Source organism: Haliotis asinina, chromosome 4, assembly GCF_037392515.1.
Source record: "Haliotis asinina isolate JCU_RB_2024 chromosome 4, JCU_Hal_asi_v2, whole genome shotgun sequence".
Classification (NCBI taxonomy): Eukaryota; Metazoa; Mollusca; class Gastropoda; order Lepetellida; family Haliotidae; genus Haliotis; species Haliotis asinina.
In genome coordinates this window covers 46,586,959-46,600,136 of record NC_090283.1, presented here as the reverse complement: position 1 = coordinate 46,600,136, position 13,178 = coordinate 46,586,959, and the positions used below count along the sequence as shown (strand labels likewise).

The following is a 13,178-nucleotide window of genomic DNA, read 5'->3' as shown; positions in this document are numbered from 1 at the left end:
TCAATCCTCTCTGAACTCACAAAATATAACGGAATGAAACAAGATATTCGGTCCAAGTCTCGTAAGTCTGCTATCAGTGAGGACGAGAAAAAAAAGTACATAGAACAGGGGATACAAAAAGCCCAGCAAGCCTTTATTACGAACACCAAAGTGATCGTAGGCGGTTCACGTTAAACTGTTTCATCGATATAAACGTGACATAGGCACAGTGTTACCTTCAACACACGTTAAGTAGTAGGGGTAATAGTAGCAAGAGCTAAGGGCCCAACCAAAGCCTTATTTAGTAAATAAGGCTTTGTAGAGACTTTTCTTGAAAGTGTTTTAAAACCCCCATTGTATATACTACTACAGGACTGTGACGCGACTTTAGATACCTGATACTGATACTGAGTGTTGACAGAAGATGTCAAGGTTTGAGTAGACTGTTCGGGTGCAACAAACTGAACATTATTTGTTTTAACCCACGTCAAATCTGTTCGACAATGTATCGACAAGGTAGTCACTTTTGACATATATTCAGGAGTTCTGACAACTGATGCATATGATTCAGTGTGTGCTGCAGATGCGTCAGAAAAGCTGATGTTCTGAGTGAATTTAATTTTATTGATTTCCATTTGTTTTTTCCAGACTGGACACTCTTTGGCGAAAGGCGAATGATTTCCCGAACAATTTGTACACTTTTTATGGTCACTGTTAGAGCCTTCTGTGACATGAATAGTCTCACTATAGTGGGCGCATGTTATGGGCTTGGTACAAGTGTTAACACCATGCCCATACCTTTGACATCTAAAACATCTCAAAGTATTTCAGATGTGCACGTCAGCTGAAATACTACAGTAACCTGCTTTAACAGACTTCGGATGAATCGGCGATGAGAAGGAGAACAGGTAAGTAGTTGTTTGGACCGTTTCATTGTTTCTGGGGATAGCGAATCTTTAAACATAAATCACTCCCTGGTTTTTCATCTCAGAAACAATATCTAACTCTGACATATCAGCAAACAATCCATCTCTGTCTCTGATTATGCCTTTACTTGTATTCAGAGTCCTGTGGGCAGTGATAGACACGGGAATTCCAACAAATACTTCTGTTGACATCAGGTTCTTTGCCTGCTGTTTTCTGCTGCATTCAACCAGCAGAGAGCCTGAACGCAATGTTGTTTTTTTTTATCTCACCTGCAATGCCATGTATACCCTTGGAAATAGCAAAAGGGTTAAGTTTGAGTGGTGTCTTGTCTACAGTTTCTATAACTAAAAATCGTGGCCAACAGTCGATGGAGCTGGAAGGTCGCAGGTCGTCATTATCGTTGTCAAGTTGACGTTTACTGCGTTTTTGTTTTTTTTTGGGGGGGCGGGGGGGATTGGTAATCCATAGGTAGTATATATGTTTCATCATCCGAGCTCCCCACCCACCACGGAGTATCACAAAGGAGAAAGCTAAACACAAGCTGGTCTCCGACTTGCAGCACCAAGGGTACTCGGATGATATACTCCAGCAGAAAAACCAAAAGATTAATTCTTCCACCAGATTGGCCCATGAGCCACCGCCTTCTGGGCATAAGACTTTAGGCAAAGTTCATGTAAACAAAATTCAAGTCAAATAACATTCTATGAACAAAGGGCGCCAAGACTAACATTTAAACAATTTAAACATGATCTGCTGACTGGTTGAACCGGGCCCATTCAACCACCCGTCTAGGTGACGTCGGGGCCAAAGTGGTGTACTGAGCATAAGGAACACTGGTTCCTCCACCGAAACAGGGCCGCATCCCACGACAAACGGGTCGGTGGACCAAATATCTCCCCGGGTCCACAACGGGAGTGTTGGCGAGCTCTTGGCGTTACCCAGCACCCACCACGAAGAGGTGGCTCGCCACGGATGCGTTATCAATAAGTAATTGTTTAAGATGATGGACACTAGATTTAGTACCTTTACCTTTCATTTTGGACATCGGTGTCCGAGAATTTATTTTGAATACATAATTTTGCCATGATTGGCGTTTGTTCTGTTTAAAAGCACGCCGCGCTTTAGCATTTAAAATTTTAAAATTATTTGATTTATGCACCATAGGATGGCGACGGAAATAATGTTCTGCTTTTTTCCTTGCCTTCCTAGGTTGTTTGCATTCATCACTGAACCATGGTTTTCGAATATGTGGAACTGCAGAGGAATTTGGTATACACTCATCAGCTATGGAATTCACTTCATCAGAAAAAACATTTCATAGCATCAGGGACGTCAATAAAACGTTCAGGTTTACGTTTTTCAACACACAGTGTTTCATATAAAGTCATATAAAGTTAGCGTTTTTAAAATTTCGCCTTGGTGATGAAGGAACATCTGATGGAGTTACAGCTTTTAGTATAGTAGGAAAATGGTCACTTCCACAGAGGTCATCGTGGACTGACCATTCGAATTCATTTAGTAGCTCTGAATTTGTGAGTGACAAGTCGAGAGCAGAATATATCCGTATACCAGGGTGTAAATATGTGCTGGAGCCATTATTATAAATACATAAATCATTGTCAGAATAAAAGTCCTCCAACAGTTTACCTTTAGTGTTTATATTTTCACTACCCCGGAGTGGGTTGTGCCCATTTAAATCTCCCATCCATAATACAGGGCTTCGTGAGTTGGTCATATAGAGCTTGAAGATCAGTTTTGGCAAACGTCGAAGAAGGGGAAATATAGAGAGAGCTACATGTAAAGTAATTATCACTGCAACAGCTTGCATATTAGTAATAAGTGGAACAGGGCTTTGAATGACGTTTTGTCTGACTAGAATGGATGATCCACCAGTGGCCCTATCACCCGGAGGTGAAAAACGATGATATGCATTAAAATGACGAAGGTCAAATGCATCTGTTTGTTTTGAATAAGTCTCTTGGAGACATAACGCTGCAGGTGTAAAATCTTGGACTACTACCTGTAATTCATGTACATTAGTCCTGAATCCTCTGCAGTTCCACTGTACAATATTATTGGAATAAACTTATAGTCTATCTTTTGGGGAGATTTATTGGGGTTCTACCCCGCACTCTTTTGGATGGCGACAAGCCCATGTCTTCAAGAGACCCATATTTATTAAAGAATTGAATTTTACTTTGTGACCCTTTGAGCCCCGCCACTTTGTTGTTTTGAAGCATCAGGCTTAGGCTTAGGCTTACTTTTCACAGTTTGCTGACTATCGGCTTTCGATTGAGACTTTGAGTGTGACTGAGATGATGATGATCAGAAGACGAATTTGAGGTACTAGGAAGTGAGTCCTCGGTCTGAGATGATATAGCAGGGTACAAAAGCTGTGGAGAATCGCAATTTACCCAAGTCAAGGTAGTCTGGCAGCCTGTGGATGATTTTGTTATTTCAGAGGTAGACTCCGATGATGTTTTTGTTACTGTAGCATAACTTTCTGTAAGATCGGACCTCTTTACCATTTTTTTTGTCTCAGAAAAGGTGATATTTTGAGTAAACTTTCTCCTGTTTATCTCCATTTGCTCTTTCCAAATTGGACACTGTTTAGAAAATGAGGAATGGTCGCCTGAGCAGTTGGTGCATTTGTTTAAATCACTGTCACAATCTTCTGTTGTCTGTGTTTTCTCACCACAGTGAGCACGCACAACAGACAATGTGCAAGTATTTACAACGTGTCCATATTTCTGCCATTGAAAACACCTGAGCGGGTTGGGGATGTAGGTATCAACTTGTATGTTACAATAGCCTGCCTTCACTGATTTAGGAGCATTTGGACATGAAAAGGTAAACAGATACGTATTTGTTTGGAATGCATGTTTCATTGTGTTTTCGGGTTGAAAAGCGCTTTACATACAGCACACCTTGATCTTTCATTTCTGATGCTATGTCAATTTCGGACATTTCAGCAAACAATCAATCACGATCTCTGATGATACCTTTACTTGTGTTCACGATCTTGTGAGCAGAGACCGTGACCGGAATGCCCACAAAAGATTCAATACTCATCAGATTGGATGCTTGTTGTTTCTTGTCGCACTCAACTAGTAGCGCACCCGAACGTAAGCGTCTAATGTTCTTAACGTGCCCAGCAATACCTTGAATACCCTTAGATATTGCAAAAGGGTTCAGCTTTAATGGTGTCTTGTCCGGAGTCTTGTCTTAACATCCCCAGCAATACCTTGACTACCCTTAGATACTGCAAAAGGGTTCAGCTTTAATGGTGTCTTGTCCGGACTCTCAATAACAAGGAAACGTGGCCAATACTCAATCGATAGAGACGGTCTGTGGTCAGTATCAACAGGATCACTTTCCAGTGGATGTTTTGTTTTTTTCTGTTGGGTACTTCATAAGCCATGGTTGGTGTCACATGGTTCATCATCCGAGCTCCCCACCCACCACGGAGTGTCACAAGCACAATGCTAAAGCAAGCGGGCCTCCAGCTTGCAGCACCAAGGATACCCGGATGATTATACTCCAGTAGAAGTATGAAATAATTGACCCACCAGATTGGCCCATGAGCCATCGCCTTCTGGGCATGAGACCCTAGGCAAAGTCCCCAAGGACCAAAATTACATCAATTTCAAATCATACTTGTGCAATGATAGATATATATCACCAGTCGATCGGTTGAACCGTACACATTCAACCTCCAGTCTAGGTGAAGTAAGGGTCGAAGGGGTGTGTTGAGCAAAGGGATCACGGTCACAGTCCCCCTGTGCCCTCAACCACCAGACTCCCGTCCTCCACTGACACAGGGCCGCAACCTACGGCAAACAGGTTGGTGGACCAAATATCCCCCCGGGTCCACAACGGGGGTGTTGGCGAGTTCTTAGCGTTACCCAGCACCCACCACGAGGAGGTGACTCACCACAGGTGCCTCCAATGTCACACCAAACCCATGCCACCATACAAATGTACAAAAACACGCTTGCCTAGCCACGTGAGTATTCCAGCGAACTATGGTACACTAAAACATGCTAAAACACAACATTATTACCGATACGAAACGTGACCCATAATAAAGATCCCGCAGAACTCTAAACATTGTGACTCAGCATAGCTATCAATTTATCAATTATAATACAAATTACATAAAATATACTCTCGTAACACTATACATTGTGCACAAATGGTTTAAAAATGTTTCGAGAACATATAAATGCATGGGATGAATTTCTCCCATGTTTGACAACAGCTATTAGTGTCAGTATTCAACTTGCACACTATGCTACTGGTTTACAAGTATCAAATAAAGACATGTGGAAATGTCTTGTCATGTGGGGTATGGCTCTATATAAGGTAATAACGCTGTCTGCCTGCCTGATGTGACCAGTTCGAATATTTCTCAAAGCAATTTGTTAAGTTTTTTATATCTCTTTTTAGATTAATCAAATGACAACTACTTGCGTCCCGTAATATCTATTGATCGAATGCCAGTATCACCAGAACAACGATCGTTACTACTTATAAACCACACAACAAAACCATGCAATAGCGTTACATCGGCACATTTGACTGACACACAAGGACTAACTGCGACGCGGTGAGTGCAATACAACGGTAAGCTCCGAGCTATATCATTACGGGAGGATGCAAGTAATTTCAGGATTGACGCTCTCATTGGTACAACGTGAGCATATATATATATATGATATATGCTTAAGACCCTGGCTTGACTCCTCTCATTAGTATAATCTGAAAAGTCTTTGTCTGATGATAGTGCTATTATATACACAGGGATATTACATGCTTCAGACCCTGGTTTGACTTCTGAAATAGTTACAATGTGAAAAGTCTCTATCTGGTGATAGTGATGGAATATTGTATCCTTCAGACCCTGGTTTGACTTCCCAAAGGGTTACAGTGTAAAAAGTCTTTATCTGGTGATAATGTTGGAATATTGTATCCTTAAGGCCCGAGTTTGACTCCCCTCACTGGTACAGTGCGAAAAGTCGTTATCTGGTGATAGTGATGGAATACTGTATCCTTAAGGCCTTGGTTTGATTTCCCTCATTGGTACAGTATGAAAAGTCTTTATCTGGTGATATTGTTGAAGTATTACATGCTTCAGACGCTGGTTTGACTTCCCAAATGTTTACAGTGTGAAAAGTCTTTGTCTGGTGATAGTGTTGGAAGATTGTATCCTTCAGACCCTGGTTTGACTCCCCTCACTGGTACAGTGTGGAAAGGCATTATCTGGTGATAGTGATGGAATATTGTATCCTTAAAGCCCTGGTTTGCCTCCTCACATGAGTACAAGTTTTCATCTAATGACAGTGTTGGAATGATGAATGCTTAAGACACGGGTTTGACCCCACATATTGGTACAATCTGAAAAGTCTATATCTGGTGAGAATGTTGGAGTATTACATGCTTAATACTAGGGTTTGACTCCCCACACTGATACAATGTAAGCTATTTACCTGGAGATACTTCTCAAATATTGCACGCTGAGCATCCAGGTTTGATTCATCACATAGGTACAGTGTGTGAGGTATATATTCCATGCTTGTGTGTGAGGTATATATTCCATGCTTGTGTGTGAGGTAAATATTCCATGCTTGTGTGTGAGGTATATATTCCATGCTTGTGTGTGAGGTATATATTCCATGCTTGTGTGTGAGGTAAATATTCCATGCTTGTGTGTGAGGTATATATTCCATGCTTGTGTGTGAGGTATATATTCCATGCTTGTGTGTGAGGTATATATTCCATGCTTGTGTGTGAGGTATATATTCCATGCTTGTGTGTGAGGTATATATTCCATGCTTGTGTGTGAGGTATATATTCCATGCTTGTGTGTGAGGTATATATTCCATGCTTGTATGTGAGGTATATATTCCATGCTTGTGTGTGAGGTATATATTCCATGCTTGCGTGAGTGGCACATTTAGAAGCTAGAAGTCAAATAGAATAAGTGTATATGGATGATGACTTCTTTTAACACTAGAACACGACGGTTCATTTACACTTGAAAACGATACAATAACCTGTATCGTGTCCTAGGATTAAAAGAAGTTGTCATCCATATACACTTATTCTATATTCAATGCTGCTGAAATATTGCATGATTGCAATATTGCAAAACCCAGGATTGATTTTCCGCCGGGGAATAATGTGTGAAGTATTTATGTACATTGTTGCTGCAGAATTAATTAGCGAATTTTACCGACCATCAATTACTCGTCTCGTCACATTTTAAAAATCATTACCATTATTTTATAGAAATGTCTTCATGGAGTAAAACCCGTCTGTCACTGGTGTTTATCTTTGGAACTGTCGTCTTCTGTAAGTAACTGTTTATGTTGAAGCATTCTGTTTAACATTTACTGAACCTGTTTGATGTCATAAGTGTTAATAACTGGATTGTACACCGCCTATTTACAGTGTGTACTTATGCAATAACCCCTATATTCCCTAGATTCAGTGCGGGAAAAGAATGACTACTGGTTTAAAAGATACACTTACATTTTATTTTAGTTTCCATTACTCACCAGTCTTGCAGGCTCAGAAAACAATTCCGACCACTCAATATTGTGATGAGCATTCTCACAAGGCAACGTGGGTAACTTATGATATATTGAGTATTGTATGAAGTATTAAACAATTTTGACACGTTATAAACAATTGTTTGAAATAACAGAAATGACAGGCACTTTCTGTTCACTTCCCAATTTAGCCATATTTCAATACCCCGTAAGGATTACCTAGGCGTTTCAGAAAACTATTTACAGTGCAACCCAGAGAAGCCACCTACTGCCGAGAGACGATTCCTGAGTATGTCTAAAATGAATAAGTCCTATCATCAATGTGTCCACAAAGCAGTGTATGCATGAGTAATCTAAACATGGATGATTATATACATCAATATATCTATATATACTAACGGAAAAAGGTAACTGTGCACAAGATAGAATTGCAAAAAATAACTTTGAAAACTGATAAAAAGGTACCCTTAAATAAGCATGCAACAAAGTACTTTGATGTCCCGTATCGCCATTGGCATGTGCACAATGAACGTATTCATTTATTGCATATATATATATTAGTAAAGATTATATCGTTGTTCAGTATACATGAAAATATTGTCGAGAAACATGTAACTTACTTGTATATAGAGATATAAAATATTAATCGACCTTCTAGTCTGTTTTTGAACGTTTTAAGGGAACAATGTTATTCATCAAACTCATTGTGCATGGATCGAATCAATTGCAGCTGCTCCAGGAGATACGGCAACTTGGATTTCGAATATAGCAACTGTTGCAGGAGGAAAGAGCGCCAGTTTTCATGCTTTGACCTTGTATATGTAACAATATGGGCGGTTTAAGTGAATACTGTTATAGTTCCTAAATGCATGGATCTTGGCTTCAATAGCGGGCGGGAAACACCTTCAAGTAAACAAACTGAGAAGAATATGAATACCGATATCTCGAAAATATCTCGAAGGTGTTCCACCTCCATCTTTGTTTATTCTGCCTGTTCTTTTCTTAAACTGATCAGTTGAACTTAGACTCATGTAGTCTTTCCCTTTATTGGTAGCCGATGTAAATCACTCGACTCTGTCCAGCTAGAATCGCTTAGGGGAGAATATGTGTCTCTGTTGCGTTTACAAGATTCTGACCTCAATCATAAGGTTCTTGAAACATCCATGAGAACCACGTGATCACCATTTGTTCCTTGAGTGAGTTAAACGTGGTAAGGTTAACATTCTTTCGTCAATTTTTCAGCTATTCAAGACGCTTATTTCACTAAGATAAACAATAGAATAACGGGTTTCTTTTGCATTAATGCTTGATACTACGACAAATCAGCTGATGAAAGTCACAGAATACACGGCGAATGGCAATCTGCTGCAAGTACAATCGATCATGGCATTGGCATTTTTGATGAATTCAGGTTTTTGAAACCTTGAACAAGTCATGTTACCCATTCATATCAATACTTCTCATTATTTAAGTTATATCAAACATGATGTCTTTTTTTTCGTTAATTTTGAGCGATCAACATCGGGATCCTTGGCGTTATTCCATCATTATTGCTTCCATCACTGGCGGCAATATTAGCTGTGACCTGATTGAAGAAAATTAGATGTGACCGGCATGGAAATGCATCTTGAATATCCATTATAAAATTTATTTTTACTTGAACAGTAATTTTCACAGTTTGGAGTGATATGACAAATGTAGTAAATACGTCTTGATAAATATGATATTTTCTCTAAAGTTCACTGAAAGTGTTTCTGAAAAAAAACCCAAAATCTCTCGTAATTCTAATGGGATGGTCCAAACTTTATATCAGGATTTGTTGCACGTCATTTGTGCATTTTTTACATACTTATCAGGTAAGAAAGCCAACAATGCCCACGTGAGTGGCGCTTACTCAATTTCTCTCATAACACAGTCTACAAAAAGTAGAGATGCGAGGTCAACATACGGGCGGTAGGTCACCCAGGTCACGAGATGACCTGGACACGTCATTCCCTTACTAGAGACGAGCGAGTCAAGACGTGTTGCTTGGCCGCTCTACTGGATTCTAGTTAAGTGTGTGCTTTGTTTATTGCATTTTTCTATATCTCTCTCTCTCTCTCTCTACTATCATCGTTCTAGTCGCTTTTAGGTGTTTTTCGTTATCTGCGACTAGCTGATTTTTTCTTTCTTGCCAGCAGTTTGTGGGTCGTCGGCCGTCGTCCCACTTGCACGTGCTTCACGGGTGTCCCGATTGTGTCTCGGTTCACGCTTGTGTGGCTCGTGCACTCGGACCCTTGTCGGGCTTCCGCGTTACTCGCTGGCGGATAGGCGGGTTGGCGGATAGGCGGACCTTCCGCCTTGACGGAGAGGCAGAGGACAGGCGAACCCTTCGCCCCAGCGGACCTTTCGTTAGGGGTTCCTTAACAATCGTTCACCTGCGCCTTTGTGCGCAGTAGCGGAGGTCAGGCGGACCCTCCACCTAGGCGGACCCTTCGCTAGGAGATTCTTCTGTCGTTCCCCTCAACCCTTGTGTGGCGTAGAGGAGCATTGGCGGACCTTTCGCCTTGACGGAGAGGCGGAGGACAGGCGAACCTTCCGCCTGGTCGGACCATTCGCTTGTGACGTACCCTGTCGTGCGTTCCACCATGGTATTCGCCTCCTTCTGCACGCAGTGCGGCACTAGGAGGTCGGCTAAGTGGGATCCTCACACATTGTGTAGGCTTTGCAAGAGTCCCTGCGCTGCGGATAACTCTTGTGCAGAGTGTGAGGTCCTCTCTGAGCGGGACTTTCGTCAGTACCTGGCAGTACTTAGGAAGAGCGAGAGGGAGTCTCATCGGAAGAAGGCAGCGCCTTCCACAGGTTCGCCAGTGTCTTCGGCGTCATCTAGACGATCGGTGCCTTGCTCTCCCATCCGCCCTCCTTCTCCCTCCGCATCAGAGGAGTTAGTTATTCACGAGGAGGCGGAGGAGTTCGACTCTCAGTCAGGAATGGAGTCGGACCCCATCAGGACTATGCCAGAGGGGAGCGCTACTCGCTCCCGTTCCATCTCTCCCTCTCGGCCCCTCCTGAGGGAGGACGTAGCCGTATCACCGGAGGGGAGGAAGGAGAAGAAGAGAAGGAAGGAGAAAAAAGCGAAGAAGTCTCGTGACAGGGAGCAGGTTCGATCAGAGAGGCTTCTCCTTTCCGTTAAAGGGTTAGTGGAGTCCATCCTTGATCAACGCCTTGGTCCGCCCACATCGGCACGTTCCGCGGAACCCTCCTCTCCGCTCCGCCTCCGGAGGCGGACGCCTGTTCACTCCCCGAGGCGCTCTCCTTCTCCCAGGTCCTCCCCCTCTAGGGAGTTCATTAACACAAGAGACCCTCCACTTATTCCTATCCTCCCGGAGGAGGTGGGGGATGACAGCGACCCTGTCCTTCCAGAGCCTAACCCTCCAGTCTCTGACTCTGCGTCTAGACTGGAGGCAATTGCGGAATACACCGGTGTGGTGTTGGCGGAGGTGGACGATCAACCTTCTGCCGCTTCTAGGGCGAGAGGCGAGTCTTTCTGCCCTGAAGACTGTGTTCTCTCCCCTCGGAAAGTCCTCCCTCCGCACCGCTTCCTTGAAGCAGCCGCTAAGGAACTGAAGGAGGCTGTTGCCACCGCCGGACCAGGTCGCCTTACCCCTCAGCTCCTCCTCTCAGACAAACAGAGGATCAGGCTTCCAGTGGCGAACTCGCCCATTCTTTAGATCCTCCCTCCTTGGATCCCGATATCTCTCATGTTGCTTCTGCTGGGGTACCCCACAAGGTGTCGGACAATCACCTTATCCATTTGGACAAGGAGGCCAGATCCATTGTGGGGCTGAGCAACTATGTTGCTCACGCCCGCCAAGCTATGGCCACTTTCGCCAAGGAGGCAGGGATGGAACAGGGTGAGGAACCTCTGTATAGGGCATTTGGAGCGGTAGCTGGCGGAGTGGCACAAGTCACCCTGTCGGCTGCTAGGATTTCAGCTGCCATTACCAACCTCAGACGGGAAGGCTTCCTGGGGCGCACTAATCTCCCTCCGGAGATTAGGGACTCCCTCCGTCACGCCTCAGTGTTGGCAGACACCTTGTTCGCGGGGGAAATCCCAGAAGCTCTCTGCCCTCGCCATGAGATCCAGCAGCAGGACCTAACCAATCGGATCATGACGAGTGGCGGACCCTCAGCCGGCTCCACCCCCCGCAAGCGTCAGGGAGGTCCTCCAGCAGACCAATCCACTCCTAGGAAGCGGACAGGGAAGGTGGACTTTCGGTTCGGAGGTCGTGGCCGAGGACCCACGAACCAGTCCAACCAGCCCAGCCAGGCTAACCAGGGATTCCAAACCCCCAGCAAGGGCACTCCGCGGAAGCGGAACAAGGGCAAGTGGACGTCCAAGAAGAAGTGACTCTTGGTGCCCGCCAATCCTTCCGCCACCTATCATTCCTCCATTCGACGGACCTGTTGGCGGCCGCTTGAGCCTCTTTGTCCCAAACTGGCGTCAGCTAGGACTAGACCCATTCGTGTGTCGGATCCTGGAGCGTGGCTTCCGCATCCCGATCTCCTCTCCACCCCCTCTAACCTGCTCTCCGGTGGAACGTCCGATGGACTCGGTCAGGTTCCAACTCACCTTAGAGCAGGTGGAGTCTCTAGTCTCCAAGGGGGCAGTTCAGGAAATCCCCCTCCAGGATCTGACTCCCGGGTTCTATTCCCCCGTTTTTGTCAGGCCCAAACGCAACTCGGGGAAATGGCGGCTGATTCACGACTTGAAGGAGTTCAACTCCTCCTACCTCGAACAGCCGCCATATTTTCGACTCTTGACTGTTCCATCAGTCATGCGGTTACTGGAGCCCTCGGACTACATGGTGTCCCTCGACCTCCAGGATGCGTACCTGCACATCCCCATTCACTTGGCGGATTGCAGGTACCTCCGTTTCGTCCTGGGGGGCAGGCACTTTCAGTGGAATGTCCTCCCGTTCGGGATTTCCTCTGCCCCATGGCTGTTCACTCGTGTGACCCAACCCATCGTCCAGTTCCTCCACGAACTCCAGGTCCAATTCCTTATGTACCTGGACGATGGATTCGCTCACAACCCTTCGCCCTCCATTCTCGAGGCGCAACGGGACCTCGTCATCCACCTCCTTCGACGCCTAGGGTGGCTAGTGAACCTGGAGAAGTCGGACCTGGTACCAACCACCTCTCTCCAATACCTAGGTGCCATACTGGATACAGTAGCCTTCAAGGCTTTTGTACCCAAGGAGCGGATGACCAGGCTAGCGCCCCTGATGACTCGGGCACTATCAGAGCCCCTGTCCCTCAGGCAGTGGCAGCGGATATTGGGCCTCCTGACGTCAGCCCAGGACCTAACCATAGGGGGAGGCTGATGCTCCGACCTCTTCAGGTGTTCCTCAACGAGCACGTCAGGGAGACCCACTGTCTTCATCCAATAAGTCTCCCACCTCACCTCAGACACTTCCTCACCTGGTGGCAAGTGGACGACAACGTCCTCAAAGGAGTTCCCCTAAGGACACCTCTCCCGACCAGTCACCTTTTCGTGGACGCCTCCACCCAAGGATGGGGCGCTCACTTGGGGTCGGACCAGACGGCAGGTACCTGGTCGGCAGCCCAGCAGGACCGGCACATCAATGTGCTGGAGTTGGACGCCGTACGACTTGCCATCCTCCATTGGTCCATTCCCCTCAGGAACCAGACCTTACTGGTCCACACGGACAGCTC

At 45.0% G+C, this 13,178-nt stretch overlaps 1 protein-coding gene across 1 annotated transcript in view; it reads left to right on the top strand.

Moving 5' to 3' along the window:
* The first annotated feature begins 5,496 nt into the window (after window positions 1–5,496).
* LOC137282522 (uncharacterized) overlaps window positions 5,497–13,178 on the top strand; it is a 32,626-nt gene continuing 24,944 nt past the window's right edge. The window contains exons 1-2 of the mRNA XM_067814278.1: window positions 5,497–5,515; window positions 7,198–7,260. The gene's annotated coding sequence lies outside the window, so the exon portion shown is untranslated. The remainder of the gene's footprint in view (window positions 5,516–7,197; window positions 7,261–13,178) is intronic.